At 38.3% G+C, this 20,935-nt stretch overlaps 1 non-coding gene across 1 annotated transcript; it reads left to right on the plus strand.

The window, feature by feature from the left end:
• The first annotated feature begins 6,069 nt into the window (after positions 1-6,069).
• Positions 6,070-6,176, plus strand: LOC141688625 (small nucleolar RNA R71). Its single transcript, XR_012562058.1, has one exon. It is a non-coding gene; the product is annotated as a small nucleolar RNA R71 (small nucleolar RNA).
• Positions 6,177-20,935: the final 14,759 nt, after the last annotated feature.

A 20,935-nucleotide genomic window follows, 5' to 3' on the forward strand; every position in this document is an offset into this window, starting at 1 on the left:
TTTTATTTACAAAAATTCATTGTTTTTAATCATACTATTATTAATTATTAAATTACTAGTATAACCTTGCATGCATTTAAGCTTATAAGAGAGTCCAAGGCTAGTATTGTTCATTCCAACCCCACTAACTTGCAAGATTACCTCGTTAACCTTGCATGCATTTTTGTCACTGTTAGAAAGAAGGAAATTATTGTACATTCCTCATTCCACTACTTTTCTAGTCAAATTAAAGAGACAAAAACCAAGTGAGTGCCCTCATTTTCATCAACACACCCATTCAAACACCCTATCCTCTCTTTACTCCCTCTCAGCCGAAGCCCATCCCCACCCCATTCTTGCCATTTTCTTCATCTTCTTTCATTTTTCAAATTAGTCAAGCCAAGAACTTCATCGTTTAGTGGAGTAGCATCATTTTGAGGTGAGTTTTATGCTTGCATGTTGAAGAAGCCGAGGTTGAGAACTTGGCTCTTATGAACTTAAGGTTGCAACCATGGTGGCTTATAGAATGAACAAGATATGATCTTGGGGAGGTGTTACACTTCTATTTTACCAAGTCATACTCATTGTTCATAAACATTTGGCAATAATTTCTTAAGAGCCAGATGTAAAGTGTTGATTTTGAGAAGTTTTTTTGCATGTTGATTTTTGAAGTCTTGCTCTTTATAAATGTTGTTTTGTTAAGTCTAAACCCTTGCATGCTATTTCTCCTTCAAGATATCTTAAGTTTAGTACTTGCATGTTGATTTTAGTGCTTGCATGTTGATTTAAGCACTTGTTGGATATAATACTTGCATGTCGACTCAAAAGTGATTTTCAAAGTAGAGACCATACTTGTTGATTTTGTGCCTTGATACTTGACATGTAAGGGATTGCATGCTGTGGTTTTTGGTTATAAAATGCTAGAATTAGATATGGAATAAAAGTGGGAATTGATTATAGGAATTGTGAGAATAATGGATTTGATTTGGAGAGGGAAATTTGGGATGTGGAAGAGTAAAATTTGGTTTGAAATTGATTTTGTAGCAAAAATCCCATTTTTAACTCTTCAAACTGCTGTTTTTATTTTTTCAAAGTCGGGACCCCGGCGCGGACGCGCTCACTTTCTGGAAAATCGGCACGGCCGCGTGTTAGATTAGCGCGGGCGCGCTTACCTTCTGGAAAAACAGCGCGGTCGCGCCCTAAATCAGCGCGGGCGCGCTTGGCTACTAAAGTTGACCCAGAATTTTTTTATTTTTCTGATTTTTTTGTATTTTTCTCCTTTCTTCTTGCTTCCTCTACCTACTAATGTACAACAAACTTGGGTTGCCTCCCAAAAAGCGCTTCTTTTACGTCGCTAGCTAGACGTAGAACCTTGAGCTCAAATGGACAATAAAACGGCACTAACCACCTCGCTGTTTTCCGTATCACTATAGTAATGCTTCAACCTATGACCATTGACCTTGAATGCCTAGCCCCGATCACTTTCAAAAATTTCCACCCTCTATTCGGAAACACAGTTTTGATTATGAAGGGCCTTGACCACCTTGACTTCAACTTTCCAGGAAAAAGACGGAGACGAGAGTTGAACAAAAGAACTTGTTGCACCGACATAAATGATTTGAGCACTAGACCCCTATCGTGCCACCTCTTGACTTTCTCCTTGTACATTTGTTGTTCTCATAAGCTTGAAGTCGAAACCCGTCTAGTTCATTCAATTGAAGCATCCTCTTCTTTCCAGCCGCATTCAAGTCAAGATACAATTTCTTCAAAGCCCAATACGCCTTATGCTCGAGCTCCACAGGCAAATGACACCTCTTACCATAAACCAACTGAAACGACGACATTCCCAATGGAGTCTTATATGCTGTTCTATACGCCCAAACAGCTTCGTCAAGCTTCAAAGACCAATATTTCCTCGATGGACACACAACTTTCTCTAAAATGCGCTTGATCTCTCTTTTAGACACCTCAGCTTGACCATTTGTCTGACGATGATAAGCCGTAGCAATCCGTTGATTCACATTATACCTTTGCATCATAGCAGTGAATTTACGATTGCAAAAATGTGACCCCTCATCACTGATTATGACTCTTGGAGTTCCAAAGCTTGTGAATATCTTCTTGTGAAGAAAATTAAGCACCACTTTCGCATCATTCGTTGGTAACGCCTTAACTTTAACCAATTTTGACATATAATCAACCGCCAACAAGATGTACTGATTATTACAAGATGAGAGAAATGGCCCCATGAAGTCAATTCCCCAAACATCGAAGACCTCAACCTCGAGAAGCACATTAAGAGGCATCTCATCCATCTTAGACATATTATCAACACGTTGACATCGATCACATTTCAAAATGAACTGGTGAGCATATTTAAACAAGGTCGGCCAAAGGAAACCTACTTGAAGAATACGAGCTGTTGTATTTTCTCCACCATAATATCCTCCATAAGCCGTTGAGTAGCAATCTCGCAAGATCCCCCCCATTTCGCTATAAGGAATACATCTCCTTATGATTTGGTCAGCTCCTTGCCAAAAAAGAAATGACTCATCCCACATATACCACTTCACTTCATGTAGAAACTTCTTCCTTTGAGCATATGATAAGTCGGGATGCATGATATTACTCACAAGGTAGTTCACAATGTCTGCAAACCACGGTTCTTCTTCTTACACTCCAAACAGCTGCTCGTCGGGAAAAAGAGTCATTTATCAATGTCTTATCCAATGAAGTAGCATTAGGGTTCTCTAAACGCGAGAGATGATAAGCGACTTGATTTTCAGTCCTTGATCTCTAGTTCAAATTCTTGAAGCAAAAGAACCCATCTAATCAATCTAGGCTTCGAGTCCTTCTTTGAGACGAGATAACAAATTGTAGCATGATCAGTGAAAACTGTCACCTTAGTCCCAAGTAGATAAGATCGAAATTTCTCAAAACCATAGACAATAGCCAAAAGTTCTTTCTCCGTAGTAGTAAAATTCAGTTGAGCACCATTTAGGGTCTTGCTAGTATAGCAGACCACATGAAATATGTTGTTCTTCCTCTGCCCAAGAACTGCTCCAACTGCATAGTCACTTGCATCGCACATCATCTCAAAAGGTTCATTCCAATCAAGTGCAGTTATGATGGGTGCCGTGATTAAACTCTTCTTCAATGCCTCAAAAGGTGCAAGGCACTCATCATCGAACTTAAAAGGAACATCTTTCTTTAGCAAACTGCACAATGGCTTCAAAATCTTAGAAAAGTCCTTGATGAAATGCCTATAAAAACCCGCATGACCAAGAAAACTGTGAATTCCCATAACAGAAATAGGTGGAGGAAGATTCTCAATGACCCCCACTTTGGCTATGTCCACCTCAAGAACCTTACTCGAAACCTTGTGCCTAAGAATAATGCCCCGTCGCACCATTAAGTGACATTTCACCCAATTGAGAACCAGATTGGTCTCAACACACCTTTTGAGAACGTGTCCAAGATTTTGCAAGCATTCATCAAAAAAATCGCCAAATAGAGAGAAGTCATCCATGAACACCTCCACATTCTGGCCAATTATATCAGAATAGATGGCCATCATATATCCCTGAAATATGGCTGGTGCACCACACAGACCAAAAGAAACTCGTCTAAAGGCGAAAATACCAAATGAACAAGTGAAAGTAGTCTTCTCATGATCTTCTGGAGCGATACAAATCTGATTGTAACCCGAATAGCCATCCAGAAGACAGTAGTACTCATGACCAGCCAATCTGTCAAGCATCTGGTCAATGAAGGGTAAAGGGAAGTGATCCTTCCTAGTGGCCTTATTCAGCTTCCAATAGTCCATACAAACTCTCCATCCCGTGACTGTTCATGTAGTAATAAGCTCATTCTTCTCATTTTCTACCATAGTAATTCCACCTTTCTTTGGCACACATTAAACTGGGCTTACCCATGAACTGTCAGAAATAGGATAGATGATCCCTGCATCTAGCCACTTAATAATTTCCTTCTTCACTACTTCCTTCATAATTGGATTAAGTCTTCTTTGTTGCTCGACCGTAGGCTTGCTACCTTCCTCTAGCAGAATTTTATGCATGCAATAAGAAGGGATGATTCCCTTGATATCTGCTATAGTCCACCCAATTGCCGATTTGAATTCTCTCAGAATCCTCAGAAGCTTCTCCTCGTCACTACCTGAAAGGTCAGATGCAATAATCATAGGAAGAGTAGATGCATCACCTAAAAAAGCATACCTCAAATGCTCAGGTGAAGGCTTAAGCTCGAGAGTGGGAGCTTCCTCAATAGATGGCTTGAGGCATTTAGGAGCTTTGTTCAATTCCTCCATTCCAAGAGATTCAAAAGGCATATCAATCTTCCTCTTCCAGAGAGAAGCATTCAGTTATTTTAATTTCTCTTGACCTTCGTCATCTTCACTATTTGAATTCTGCAATAAGGCCTTCGCTAAGGCATCAGACCTCAGCAATTGATCAAGTTCTGAAGTCATCGCAGAATTGACCAACTCCACCTTTAAGCACTCCTCATTTTTTATAGGTAATTTCATAGCATTGAACACATTAAAAGTTATATCCTAATCCAGCACTCACATTATAAGCTCACCCTTCTGCACATCTATCAAGGTTCATCCAGTTGCCAAGAAAGGTCTTCCAAAGATTATGGGAATCTTCTTATCCTCCTCGAAATCAAGAATTATGAAATCAGCAGGGAAGATGAGTTTATCAACCTTGACCAAGACATCCTCCACAATACTTCGTGGGTATGTAATAGAACGGTCGGCCAAATGCAAAGTCATATAAGTCGGTTTTGGATCAGGTAAGTCCAACTACTTGAAGATTGACAAAGGCATCTGATTGATGCTAGCTCCCAAGTCACATAAGCATCTGGAAAAAAACACTTTTCCAATAGTACATGGAATAGTGAAGCTTCCCGGATCTTTAAGCTTCGGAGGCAACTTCTGTTACAGCACAACACTGCATTCCTCCGTGAGAGTGACAGTCTCTAAATCATCTAGCTTCACTTTCCGAGAGAGAATACCTTTTATAAACTTTGCGTAACTAGGCATCTGCTCAAGAGCATGAGCGAAAGGTATGTTGATATAAAGTTTCTTGAACACCTCCAGAAACTTCTCAAATTTCTTGTGCAGCTTTTCTTCTGCAGCCGCTTAGGAAAAGGCGGTGGAGGATAGATCTGTTTCCCCCCTGTATTACCCTCAGGAGGAGTATGCTCCACAGTAGTCTTTTTTGGTTCCACTTCTACTTCCTACTGCTCTACTTTTTTATCATCCCCAGCTTCTTCAGTCGACACTTGAGTTTGTTTGGGATTCGCAACCTTTTCAGACCTCAAAATGATTGCCTTTACCTGCTCATTAGCTTCCCTCTTTCCTAGAACTTCAATGTCACTAGGTAGTGTACTAGGATGACGATTTAGCAAGGCATTGGCAATTTGCCTAATTTGATTTTCCAAGGTCTTGATAGAAATGACTTGACTCTTGCACATAAGCTTCAACTCCTCTAATTCAGATTTTTCATTAGCTTGTTGCAGCTGAAGTTGCTGTGTTGGTGCATATTGTGAATACTGAAAACCAGGGGGGTTGTACTGCTTAGCTGGATACTGTTGATAAGGCTGTTGAACCGCGTTCTGAGCGTTGCTCCAGCTAAATTAGGGAGATTGCAGTTGTTAGGATGATAGGTAGCTAGCACATGTTGCTGCGATCTCTGAAAATTGCTCACGAACTGGGGTGATTCACTAGAAATAGCACACCGATCAGTCTCATGGGCACCAGCACAAAGCTCACAGACACTAGCGATTTGATTAACCCCATAATTAGCCAAAGTGTCCACCTTCATCGTCAAAGCCTTAAGTTGGGCAGCTATAGCAGTTGCTGCATCCAACTCCAGAATTCCTGCTACTTTTCCCTGAGTCAGTCTCTGGGAAGGATTCTGGTATTCATTAGCAGCCATCAGTTCAATAAATTCATAATCTTCATTGTAGCTCTTAGCCCACAAGGCTCCTCCTGATGCTGCATTGAGCATGGGTCTAGAAGTAGCACCCAATCTATTGTAGAAATAGTTTATAATCATCCAATTAGGCATGCCATGGTATGGGCACTTCCTTAGCATCTCCTTATATCGATCCCAAGCCTTATATAGAGATTCTCCAGTTTGTTGAGCAAATTGAGTAAGAGCATTCCTGATTGTAGCAGTCTTCGCCATAGGGAAGAATTTAGTGAGAAACTTTTGAGCAAGATCCTCCCATGTGGTGATAAACCCTGGTGGTAGAGAATCTAACCAGCACTTCGCTTTATCCCTTAGAGAGAATGGGAAGAGTCGTAGCTTAATAGCATCTTCAGTCACACCATTGAACTTGAAAGTGTCGCAAATCTCGATGAAATTCCTGATATGCATGTTGGGGTCTTCAGTAGGAGAACCCCCAAACTGAACTGAGTTTTGTATTATCTGAATCGTGCTTGACTTGCTCTCAAAAGCGTTAATTGAGATGGCTGGTCTGATGATGCTCAACTGAATGTCATTGATCTTAGGACAAGAATAGTCCATCAAGGCCTTAGGATTTTCTGCTTGATCTCCCATTACTACTAAAACTAGTTCCTCGACTTTCTCTTCTTCTTAAAACTTCTCTTCTTCTTCAAAAACTTCCCTTCGAACCACCAAAACTTCTTCCCCGGCTTTATCCAGAGTTCTCTTACGACACCGCGAACGTGTATGCATACAAGCTCGCTAGAGTACCTGAAATAAGACAAGGAAATAGATAAGTAACAATGTCCGAGTCAATGAACTTTAACGATCACTGATGACAAACACATAAACAAAAATTTAACATTGTAGTCCTCGACAGCGGCGCAAAAAACTTGTTAGTCGCTAAACACACGCTAATAATACATGCAAGTATACGCCTTCGCAAGTAATATAGAATTATTTCTAGTTCGTTCCCACAGAGACTGGCTTGGTTAACTAATTAATTTATGCACTTATACACCGATGATATGGTTATTATCCAATGCTAAGATGATAACATATTGAGATTATTTATAACTAAGAATTAAACTAACAATTATAACTAAGGGAATAAGATTGATTGAATTAATATATATGACAAACATGGGATTCTAACTTCATTAAATACTTCATTCAATAGCCTTTTTGTTACTTAACCTTAGCATGTAATGGTGATGACACTAATCAGATAACACGAAACTGATAAACGCCAACTTTCGTTGCATGAATACCATACTACCAGACATCCACAAAAAAGATAGAAGTTGAATAGACACCAATTATATTGAGACCCTATATGTCTATAGAATTTGACAACATGACGGTTTAAGCACAAGTTATCTATCTTGATTACATAGGGCAAGTAAGATGGTTAAAATTACCCACGAATCATGCATAACAAATAGATGAACCTATGCTAGCATGGCAAGTTCTAAATCCTTAAATTCACTTTCTCTTCATTAAAGATTAACACACTATCTTATAAGTTCGCGACGCTCATAAGACGAATAAGCCCAACCAATACTAGGTTATCATATAATCACCACACACAAAGGCATCGAAACAAATCAACTAAAGAAATCCATAAATAAATCCTCTAGAACCCCACGATAATGATTAGCCCATAATTAGACTCATCATCAACGTGGGTTTCGATGAAAGCATGGTATAATAAACATAATCTTTATAATGAATAATAAAACAAAGTTAACACAACTGTATAGGTTCAACAAAACAAGAAACAAGCATCCAAGATTACAACTCAAAACAAAGATTCACAAAAATAAACTAGATCATTTTCGCCTTTATTGAATTGTGCTATAGGTCTCTTGCCGTCTTCTCATTAGCTCTGATATGTCTCTAGCTTGATATCCCCTAAAAAACGAGCTTTAAAATTATTTATAGAGCAGCCCCATGCAAAATAGAAGTCTCTCTCTCAAAATCCAAGTAGAATCAGGATTCTTCTATCCCGACACGGCGCAGCGGTGCACTTCATCAGCACGGGCGCGTTGGGTTTCTGATGTTTGGGCGCGACCGCACGCTTCATCAGCGCGGGTGCGCGGGCTCTCTGACCCAAAAACTGACTTCTTCTTTTCTCCTTCTTGATTTGAGCTGGTCTTCCACTAGCTTTATTCCAACACCTTCCTGACACCAAATTAGCACCAAAATAATGCTAATTCACCTGATTTACCTGGAGGATTCCTGAAAATGCAAAAACACTAGAAAACACATTAAAATACCAATAAATTGAGTACAAATACACCAATTTAAAGCTTTACAGAGCGTAATAAAGTGTCATAAATGCCCCTCAACAAATATAATCACTTATCATCTTAGAATACTTTATCTAGCATTTTATAACCAAAAACCACAGCATGCAATCCCTTACATGTCAAGTATCAAGGCATAAAATCAACAAGTATGGTCTCTACTTTGAAAATCGCTTTTGAGTCGACATGCAAGTATTATATCCAACAAGTGCTTAAATCAACATGCAAGCACTAAAATCAATATGCAAGTACTAAACTAAAGATATCTTGAAGGAGAAATAGCATGCAAGGGTTTAGACTTAACAAAACAACATTTATAAAGAGCAAGACTTCAAAAATCAACATGCAAAAAAACTTCTCAAAATCAACACTTTACATCCGTCTCTTAAGAAATCATTGCCAAATGTTTATGAACAATGAGTATGACTTGGTAAAATAGAAGTGTAACACCTCCCCAAGATCATATCTTGTTCATTCTATAAGCCACCATGGTTGCAACCTTAAGTTCATAAGAACCAAGTTCTCAACCTCGGCTTCTTTAACATGCAAGCATAAAACTCACCTCAAAATGATGCTACTCCACTAAATGATGAAGTTCTTGGCTTGACTAATTTGAAAAATGAAAGAAGATGAAGAAAAATGAAGAAAATGGCAAGAATGGGGTGGGGATGGGCTTCGGCTTTGACAGCCCGCGCTGTCAAAGCGCGCGGCCGCGCCGGGGTCCCGACTTTGAAAAAATAAAAACAGCAGTTTGAAGAGTAAAAAATGGGATTTTTGCTACAAAATCAATTTCAAACCGAATTTTACTCTTCCAAATCCCAAATTTCCCTCTCCAAATCAAACCCATTATTCTCACGATTCCTATAATCAACTCCCACTTTTATTCCATATCTAATTTTCATCTCCCCACCTATAAATACACACACTTATACACAAAATCCACCACTTCCCAAATTCTTAAACACAAATCTCTCTCAAACACTTAGTTTTTATTCTCTCTTATTCAATCTCAATGGTACCCAAGAGACAAAGAATGCAAGTAGGCACCAGCACCAGCAATTCTTCATCTGCGGATGGTATTAAGCGAAGGTTTTCTACTCCTGAGGATAAAGAGAAGTACACAGGGCTTCTCTCGAAGCCTATTGTGAAGGAGCGAGGTTTTCTGCTATCAGGGAAGGATGGCAAGTTGTTAGAGATGATTCTAGAGATGGGTTGGGTTCCTTTGTGCGAGGCTCCCGCTGCTGTGCCCATGAGTGTTGTGCGAGAGTTTTATACTAATGTGAAAGTAGAGAAGAATGGTTTCACGGTGGTGCGATGGATGACTGTAGAGTACAGTGCTGATGCGATAAGGAGGATGATTGAGTAGCCCGCAAGGAAGCCCGGTCAGGATACTTGGAACGATAAGACTCCCGAGGATTTCAACTTAGATCTGATTATTGTGACTTTGTGTATGCCTGAGACTCACTAGAAGTTCAAGAGAGGCACTACTGATTACTCCACGTTCCCTGCATCATGCATAAACAGGCATGCACGGGCTTAGAACTCATTTATTTGTGCTAACATCATGCCATCTTCTCATGTGCATGAGATTACTGTGGAACGTACTCATCTGTTGTGGGGTATTCTTCAGGGCGATTACATTGATTTGGGGATGGTTATTTATCAGGGGATTTTGAGGTTCTTGAGAGGAGGTACTACGGGTTCTATACCCTATGCATCCGTTGTGACGAAGCTGTGTGTGGCAGTTGGTGTTCGTTGGCCCGCGCATGAGCAGCTACAGCTTTCCAGTGCTCCTATCGACAGTTCTACACTGTTGATTATGCAAAAGTGGTATGGAGGGAAGCCCGATCTTTAGGGGCTTGGTTATTCATATGATCATCTGCTAGGTGGTGTACCAGCAGATCAGACTTTTGCGGGAGCTTCTTCGCAGGCCCGTCGATCTGCTAGGAGGGCTCAGTTAGGAGAGGAGGCTGGTTCACCGCAGCAGCAGCAACAACAGGGAGCAGCAGGAGCAGAGGTTGGATCTGGTTTGAGTTCGATGCAGTATAGGCATCTAGTGAGGAGGATGGATGCGATGCATGATATCCATAGTCGGTTTGCACATGATCTCACCTAGGAACTTGGGACAGCTTTCAGAGCCACCGGTGTTGATATCCAGTGGCCAGTATTTGGTGAGGACTCCGTGTATCCACCGCCAGACACACCTGATACTCCACCCATTGAGGGTGATGATTCCGATTCGGAGTAGGTATGCATGATTCCTTACTATTACCTTCACCGAGGACAGTGAATATTTTAAGTTTGGGGGTAGTAGTTGAAGAAATATGTTTTGTGTGAGTCGCATATAGTTGCATATTCATGATAGTTTAGTGCATATAGTATGCATATTTTTCCATATAGTTTTTTTTGGTAGTTTTTTTGATAGTTTGTTCATGTAGTTGCATGCATGTGCATAATATAATGATCCCATAGATGATTTTTTCGATTAATTTATGATATTGATGATAGTGTAGTGATGTCATGTTTAGTGATGTAAAGTCTTATCGAATTGATTTGCATGCTAGAGACATTTGTATATCACTAAGTCTTAGGTTGCTATAGTGCTAGATCATGGTCATGGTTTGTTTGTTTGTCGAGGTTTAATTGCTTGTTTATATTTTGAATTTTGGATATTCTCTTAATAATAAATTAGCATGGATATTTAAAACATTAGAGAAAATTGGATTTCATTGCTAGTTGTGTGGCTAGGTGTCAATTGGCTAGTAGTCTGCTCATATTTATATGACTAGTCTAGGGTTGAGCGAGATGGAGCGAAACACACTTGTTCAGAAATTAGAAAAGAAGAAAAAAAAAGAAAAAAAAGAGTGTTATGTATAATTGATCACGAGGGGGCTCTTTAGTACTCGAGTTATTAATTTCTTAGGGGACATTGTGCCTAGTGACCTAAGGTTTTTATAGTCGGGGATCCGCTAACCTAACGCTCGCTATATGGGTACTATTGCATAAGTCTTTTATGGACCTCACTCATTGCACGGGTAAATAAGCATATTTGTGTTTTCTTGTTGTGAATAAAAGCATGAATCCATTTAAAACTCTGATATAAGAATTGAAGTGTTATATGTTATTTTGAGTCTACATTTTATTTTATTTATAAACTTGCGATTGCTTTGATGAGTAATGAGTCATGATTGTTGATCTAGTTGCGATAGTATATCTGTAAGCAGTTGCACACACGCACGTCTATGGTTTGTAGATTGATTTCTGAGATTTTATTGATTTTTATGCGAATAACTGCATTTGTTGAGATGTTGCTTGTTGGTTGGTATAGTTATTCAATGGGGATCGTTGCATTCATTTAGTTGCATTCATGCATTTTTATTTCTTGTTCTTTGAGTCTGTTTATTTTTTAGGACAAACATCGATTCAAGTTTGGGGGTATGTTGAGTGGCATTTATGACACTTTATTATGCTCCGTAAAGCTTTGAATTGGTGTATTTGTACTCAAGTTATTGGTGTTTTAATGTGTTTTTTAGTGTTTTGCATTTTCAGGCATTCTCCAGGTAATCAGGTGAATTAGCATTGTTTTGGTGCTAATTTGGTGTCAGGAAGGTGTTGGAATAAAGCTAGTGGAAGACCAGCTCAAATCAAGAAGGAGAAAAGAAGAAGTCAGTTTTCGGGTCAGAGAGCCAGCGCGCCCGCGCTTATAAAGCGCGCGGCCGCGCCCAAACATCAGAAACCCAGCGCGCCGGCGCTGATGAAGCGAGCCGCCGCGCCGTGTCGGCATAGAAGAATCCTAATTCTACTTGGCTTTTGATAGTGAGACTTCTACTTTACATGGGGCTGCTATATAAATAATTTTAAAGCTCATTTTTCAGGGGATATCAAGCCATAGACATATCAGAGCTAAGGAGAAGATGGCAAGAGACCTATAGCACAATTCAGCAAAGGCGAAGACGATCTAGTTTATTCTTGTGAATCTTTATTTTGAGTTGTAATCTTGGATGCTCGTTTCTTGTTTTGTTAAAACTATACTCTTGTGTAAACTTTGTTATATTATTCGTTATAAAGACGACGTTTATTATACCATGCTTTCATCAGAACCCACGTTGATAATGAGTCCGTTTATGGGCTAATCGTTATCGTGGGGTTCTAGCGGATTTATTTATGGATTTCTTTAGTTGATTTATTTCAATGCCTTAGTCTGTGATTATTGTATGATAACCTAATATTGGTTGGGCTTATTCATCTTATGAACGTCGTGAACTTATAAGATAGTGTGTTAATCTTTAATGAAGCGAAAGTGAATTTAAGGATTTAGAACTTGCCATGCTAGCATAGGTTCATGTATTTGTTATGCATGATTCGTGGGTAATTTTAACCATCTTACTTGCCCTATATAATCAAGATAGATTACTTCTGCTTAAACCGTTATGTTGTCAAATTCTATAGACATATAGGGTCTCAATATAATTGGTGTCTATTCAGCGTCTATCTCTTTTGTGGATGTCTGGTAGTATAATATTCGTGCAATGAAAATTGGCGTTTATAATTTTCGTGTTATCTGATTAGTATCATCACCATTACATGCTAAGGTTAAGTAACAAAAAGGCTATTGAATGAAGTATTTAATGAAGTTAGAATCCCATGTTTGTCATATATATTAATTTAATCATTCTTATTCCCTTAGTTATAATTGTTAGTTTAATTCTTAGTTATAAATAATCTCAATTTGTTATCATCTTAGCATTGGATAATAACTATATCATCGGTGCATAAGTGCATAAATTAATTAGTTAACCAAGCTAGTCTCTGTGGGAACGAAATAGAAATAATTCTATATTACTTGCGAAGGCGTATACTGGGGTGTATTATTAGCGCATTTTTAGCGACTAACGATATTCAGTAGATATCAAGTGATTGTTTTGGGGTTATAGTTTGATTTTTTCTTAAAAACTCGAGGACATGATGTTACTATTATAGTTGATCTTTTACCCTCTTGATACTTTATTTTTGTGAGTTGCATGCTATGATCCCTTTGATAAAATACCATTTTAGGTTATATATGATGATATGAGCTTAAGGTCAGTAGGTGTCATGAAGTTACCATGCATGCATACTTCGAATTCTTGCTTAAAAATGCTAAGTGATGGCTTGTCTTGTGATGTGTTACCTTACTTGGTTTTATAAGTGATCTTCATGCTAAATAAATTGCAAATGAGCCTTATATGTTGATATTAAGTAGGTATTAGTGTATGTTAGAGCTTTTCTTGGTTGGTTGACGATTGTTATTTAGTTTTAGTGTAGTAAAGAGAGTTAAGGCGGAATGAGTTGCATTGATCTTAGTTGGGCAAATTTTTGTACTAGAGGTTTAGGTCACTTTAGGTAAGTTTTAGCAAAGCCTTGATAGGCTTGAGCTCAAGGGAGTTGGGACTTGGTTCATACTTGAGTCCAGTAGCTTTATATTGCATAAAAGCTTGTATTTTGTTAGGCACACACACACAAACCCGAGAGCAACTCAAAATAGGGCAGATTTGGGTAAAATTGACTTTTGGTTGATTATAATCATGTCATAGGTTAGGCCTTCATGGGGCCTTGGTATAAATAGGTGTAATGAAGTCTTAGGAAGCTTAAAAAGTCATTAAAACCAAAAATTGAACAAAATAAGTGAGTTTTAAGTTGGTAAAATCAAGGCAGTTTGGAAATCAGGAAAGGCAGTTTTGTGTCAACTTCCACTTGAGGCCTAGGGAGGCCTGAATGAGGCTTTTGAGTCATTCCAACTTTAAGAGTCAGTTTATAGTCCTATTAACCTTTGAGAGTTTGTTTGGAGTGAAGGCCCAAGGTAGAGATACCTTATTTCCACTAAAACACCCTAGAGTCACCATTAGAGTTGTCTTTAGAAGCTTTAGAGAGGTGCGTTGCATTTGTGTGTCTTTTAAGTGAGGCCTTGATGTCAAACCAATTGTTAAAGTTATATTAAAGTCATAATAATTCATAGGAGTCATAATATAGCTAAGGCCCAAGGTAGAACTTCATATTTTTGCCAAGGCACACAATTGGTGCCAAGGTGTGCATTTGGTAAAGTTTAGTAGTATGCATTACCTTTATGAGTCATTTGAGGTGAGGCATAAGCGTGCCTTACTAAATTTAGGTTGATTTGAGGTTTTTTAAGGAGGATTAGGAGTATTGGTCATGATAATTATTTGTATATGATTAAATATCTAAGTGACTAAGGTCGTAAATAGAATCTAAATGTGCACTATTAACTAAGTAATAAATTGCCATGTCATTTCTTGCTATGTGTTATGTGGTTTATATGGTGCATATATTATTTGTAATTAGTAGAATTTAAGTGTGTATATATATAAGTGTGTATATGCATATTTATAGTATATGCCAAAGGGTAGTAGCAAGAGTTGTAATGAGTATACTATTTATTATAGGTTCAAGTAGGAGGCCAGGAAAGGAGCCCATAGACGATTCAATTCAAGTACTCAGTAAGTGTAGTCCAGGAAAGTGAACTCTCAACTTACCTCTATAATTCTGTTGCTTGTGGTTTAAAACCCTGTGAATGCATGACTACAGTTTCAATAAGATTAATTAGTCTCTGACATCACCCAATGATTAAGTCTTGAATCTAGTTAATCTCTTTCATACTTAAATTGATTCCTTTTTCCTCATATATTACCTCATATCCATGTGAATACCCTACAATAGTTCCTTAATAAATCATGTGAATCCTAATACCCTCAAAACCTAGAATCATTTCCTTTGGAAACCTAAACACTAGTATCATTTCCTTCATTTGAACTTTGACAATACCGACCCGTGTTATCTTGTCCTTGATCAAGAACCCTTTTTAAATTAAAATGAATTGATTAAAAGGAATTGGATGGTATGTTTTGATAAGACTGAGGTGCCAGTCACTGTTAAAACCTCAGTAGCAGGGAGCCTGATGGATTTTATATGGCCAATGTGTGTCAAAGATCCTCAAAGGTTGTGAATCACTTGTTATGTGGTTCGGAGCTTTGATGTGGGCTGATCACCCCTCATTGCTCATAGCGCTGTGTGATTTCTAATTCCATTCACTCATTATAACTTGATCTTCTATTTGAGATTTCATATTGCTGATTTATCTTCTGCTATCGTTTTATCACGGTTGTGATGCATTATTATATACTGTTATTCACTTGCTGAGAGTTTTTCTCATAAATATTATAATTGATGTTATCCCTTCAGTGAAACCTGAAGATGGTTCGTTTCAAGCAAACCGCGCGTAAGACTTCTGGGGACTCGGGGTATGCCTACCGCCAGATGTTGGAGCAGGTAGGGAACTAGTAGTTCCTTAAGGGTTGTAAACTTTGGGTTTAAAATTTGGTAGTAATTTGACTTAAGATATTTTTGGTTTGTAATAATGAAGATGTTAGATGTTGTTCAAACTCATTCCTGTGTATTCGGGGATTGTGGATAAGGGTTTTAGCCTTAATATTCTATCTTTTGTAGTACTTTAATGTTTAATTATTATTATACATATTTCTGCTACTTATTAGTGTGGGTCTATCACAGGTTGGTATCAGAGCCACATGTTTGAGTTACTGGACAACATAGGATAAATTAATATATGATAGGATATTAGAGTATAGGATGAACTTAGATAATTTGGGTTTTGGGATGTCAGAATCTATAGGTTTTCTGAACCTTTTATTTATAACCGTGTATATATATATATAACTGTTTGGCAGGCATCATCCTCATCGACTCCCGGATTCCCTTCTACTGTGCCATTTCCTCTTTTTGAGCATATGTTATTGACGGTTGATCAATTAGAGGGTGAGAACGCGAATCTTCGACGTAGGGTGGACCAGTTGTACCGCGAGAACTTGAATGATGAGCCAGACAGATCTCGACTGATAGCTAGGCTTGAGGAGATCATCCAGATGGCTGAGGACCGATTGACATTGATGATTCCCCACCGTGAGAGAGAGAGAGAGTCGGATCACTCTTACCGCCATTGCCGACGAGCTACGCCGAGTGATTAGCAAACTCCGTGCCCCTGTTCCCCCACCACCATCCTCTTAGACTATCATATAATCCACTTGTTTCCAGTATCATTGTTGATTAGTACTTTGATTTCCATTTGTAATTTGTACCCGGAATAATTCAAGAAGACTTTATTTGCACTTTATTTCCTGTTCGTACTTTATTCGCACTTTTCATTCGAACTAATGTTAAATTCGCACTTTAATTACCTCCATAATATTGTCATCTCATTACCATGCTATATACTTGCTTAAATAGAACCTTGTTGTTTATATTCTATCAATTCCTTTAGAACTTGATCATGTCAAATATTTCCCTAAAATATTCCTTGAATGAGACCTTATTACTTGATATGTACCTTTGTTCTAACCTATGTTTATAAATATTGAACTGTAAATAAACCTTTCTTGTCTACATTCAGAATCATGCCTCCTCGTAGAACTCGCAACACCAATACCGGGGATCATGAAGATCCACCACCCAACTCGACTCAACTCATGCAAATATTTCACCAACAATCTATTACCCTGGCTCAACAACAACAACTCCTTCAGTAACAACTTCAACAACAACCACCTCCACCACCACCAACCCCTACAACTTTCAAATCATTTCAAGCTGTGAAACCGTCGGAGTTTCATGGAACTCAAGACCCTTTAGAAGCCCAATCTTGGCTTAAATAGATGGAGAAATCTTTCACGCTAGCGGTTGTAAGTGAAGAAAAGAAGGTCGACTATGTGTCTTATTTCCTGAAAGATGAAGCGAACTATTGGTGGGAATCAGCCGGTGCTTTAGAAGAAGAGGAAGTTATCACTTGGGATAGATTTTAAGAAGATTTTCTTAGACAAGTATTTCCCGAGGTATATGCAGACTCAAATGGAATTGAAGTTTTTTGAATTGAAGCAAGAAAGAATGACTGTAGGAGAGTACGAGAAGAAATTCACTGAATTAGCTAGGTTTGTTGGAGATTATGTAGACACGGATGAGAAAAGAGCGAAGAGGTTTCAACAAGGACTGAAGCCTTGGTTATGAAGCAGAGTGGCTGCCTTTGAATTGACCACATATGCTAAAGTGGTCCAGAAGGTGATGGTAATTAAAGGAGAAAGCGATCAAAATTTGAAGGAGAAAGAGAGTAAGAAAAGGAAGTTCGGCGGTAATGGGGAAGGATCGGCTCAAGGGAGCCAAAGTGGAAGGAATTTTAAGAAGTTTAGACATCAGAATCAAGGAGGACCCCGAAGATTTAATAAGGGTGATGATAAGTGTCAGAAGAATAGGATTCAAGGGCCAAGTGGACAAAGACCCCAGTAATCAACAAATCAGGAGTGTAAATTCTGTCACAAGAGACACATGGGTAACTGCAATAAGGATGACATCGTTTGTTACAAGTGAAATTCCAAAGGTCATTATGCGAATGAGTGCCGAAACCCGAAGCCTCCTGTTACATGCTTTAAGTGTGGAAAGACCGGACACTTGTCGAGGGATTGCAAGACCCCCGGAAATAACAAGTTGATGCAATTGACGACCGCCCCTTACAATCAAGCAATGACATCTTCTGTTCCAATTCTTCAACTACCTTTAAATCTGTAACTCCAGTGTTTCCTCCTTCTTATCCTGCTCAGGCCCGGACATTCAACATGAATATCAAGAATGTTGTTCAAAGTTCTAAAGTTGTGGCAGGTACGTTTTCTGTCAACAACGTCAATGCTAAAGTGCTATTTGATTCCGGAGCCACTAGATCTTTCATATCTGAATCTTTTGTTGGCAAGTTAAATTGTGAAATTGAACTGTTAGTTAAACCTCTATCTATCATTGTGGCTAATAAAGAACAAGTATCTGTTAAAAGTATTTTCCCCCGGTGTAAAGTAGAGATTTCTGGCTATAGTTTCCCTGCTTCCCTTATACCGTTTTGACTAGGAGAATTTGATGTTATATTAGGAATGGATTGGCTAGCAGAACATGGTGCTCAAATAGATTGTAAGAAGAAGAAATTGATTATTATGTCCCCTCAAGGAAAGAAAGTAGAGTTCAAAGGACAAAAACAAGTTAAAACATTTTTGACAATGATTCAAGCTAAAAAATTGTTAAGATAAGGATGTGAAGGGTATTTGGCTTATGTAATCGATAGATCTAAGGAAACGCCGAATATAGAAATTATCCTAATAGTTAGTGAATTTCCCGATATATTTCCGGACGAACTTCCTGGATTGCTGCCTGACCGTCAAATTGAGTTTCTATCGACTTAGCGCCTGGCGTGGAACCTGTATCGAAGGCACCTTATCATATGGCACCAGCAGAAATGAAGGAACTGGCCAAGCAACTACAAGAGTTATAGGATAAAGGAGTTATAAGCAACTACTAGCAAATTTCTTGTAACAATTCCCTCCCTGTTAGTTTTGTTTCTATTCACCCTTTTTGTGCCAACTACAGATCTATTCTTTGGTCTTTGCACAATAGTCCAGACTTTATCCCTTTCAAATTCATTAAGCTCCTCTTGCTTTGCTGTAACCCAGTCTGCATCTTAAAGAGCTTATTTCACATTCTTGGGTTCAGTTTGAGATAGAAAAGAATGGTAGAGATATTCATTTTGAGTGACTTTTCTGGTTCTTAAACCACTATCAGGATTTCCAATGATCAAGTCAGGTGTGTGTGACTTAGACCATTTTCTTGCAGATGGAAGTTGACTCTTTGAAGAAGACCTTCCCCCTTGATCCATGAACTCTCTGTTATTTCTTTGACTAGTACCTCTATCATGTCCTGATGCTCCCCCTGAATCAATGTTCCCATAGTTATCAGTATTTGACTCATCAGAGTTTGAGGAATGAGAGTCTGATGATTTATGTATTGATGTCTCTTGAGTTGAATCACTTGTAGAAGTCTCTGAATTTGAATCATGTTGCTCCCCCTCAACATATGCTTCAGTGTTAGAAGAATTTCCACTGTCATGTGGATTACCAGAGCTTTGAGTGATATCAGCACTTACTGTATCAGGATCAGGATTTAAAAGTATAGCATATGGTACTTCATTTTCAAATCTCAATTTATCATGGTCATTTGCATCTTCTAGACTTGTTATCTTCTTGTAATCAAAAGATACATGTATGGATTCCATGACTATTCTTGTTCTCAGATTATAAACTCTAAACGATTTTGTAGAAAATGGATATCCTACAAAAAGTCTTCATCAGCTTTTAGATCAAACTTCGTAAGTTGCTTCGGATGAGTTTTGAGAACAGAACACTTACAACCAAAAATATGAAAGTACTTCAAATTTGGCATCCTTCCATTCACCATATCAAATGGTGTTTTTCCATGCCTGTTGATCGATGTTGCATTTTACATAAAGCAAGCAGTTTGCACAACCTCAGCCCAGAAGTAGGTAGGCAATCTTGCTTCCTCTAGCATGATTCTTGCAGCTTCTATGAGAGTTCTATTCTTTCTTTCAATAAATCCATTTTGTTGTGGAGTTCCAGGAGCAGAAAACTCTTGTTTTATCCCCTTAAGTTTGCAGAACTCTTCCATAGAGCTATTCTTGAATTCAGGTCCATTATCACTTCTGATGATCTTCACTTTGTATGTTGATCCTTTTTCCATCTCTCTTACATGATCCAGAAGAATGGATGGGGATTCATCCTTGGTATGTAGAAAATATACCCATGTGTATCTTGTATATTTATCAACAATTATGAGTGCATACCTCTTCTTGAGAATTGACATAACATTTACTGGAATAAAGAGATCAATATGAAGTAGATGATATGGTTCAAGAATGGAGGATTCATTTTTACTCTTGAAGGATGTTTTCCTTTGCTTGACTTTTGGGCATGAGTCATATAAGCCATCAGGAGTAAACACTGCATTGGGCAATCCTCTCACAAGATCTTTCCTCACAAGTTCATTAATATCGTTGAAAATGAGGTGAGAATATCTTTTATGCCAGTTCCAGCTGTCTTCCACAGATGCTCTACTAAGTAGGCAAAATTTTGATTCATCAGTATTTGTGGAGACCCTGTCTTCATATAAAATACCATATCTTACACCAGTCATTGCAATCTTTCCATCACTCTTACTGACAATTTCACAATGTTCCTCATAGAAGTTGACATGGTAACCTCTGTCACAGATTTGACTCGAACTGATCAGATTATGCTTGAGTCCTGTAACCAGAGCTACATTTTCAATAATGACATTTCCAACTTTGATTTTACTATATCCCAAGATTTTCTCTAAGTTGCCATCTCCATAAGAAACACTTGGGCCAGCTTTCTCCTCAAATTTTGATAGCAGAATTTTATAACCAGTCATGTGTCCCGAGCATCCACTGTCCAAGACTAGAGCATTCCTCCTGTTACCCTGCAATTAGTATTTGAAATCAATTAGGGTTTTTAAGGACCCATACTTGATTGGATCCTTTGGCCTTTTTAAGTTTGTTAACATATGCAGCAGAAGACTTTTTATCATAGTTTATATTAACATCCTATTATCAGTATTTACACATGTAGAAATAGATTTTGCTTTATTTGAATAGGGTTTCGGTTTATAATAATCATAATACAAACTGTGATACTCTTTACATGTATAAATAGAGTGCCAAACACGACCACAATGAAAATATGGATTTTGTGGTTTCTATCTAATTGT

This window comes from Apium graveolens, chromosome 9, assembly GCF_009905375.1.
Source record: "Apium graveolens cultivar Ventura chromosome 9, ASM990537v1, whole genome shotgun sequence".
NCBI lineage: Eukaryota > Viridiplantae > Streptophyta > Magnoliopsida > Apiales > Apiaceae > Apium > Apium graveolens.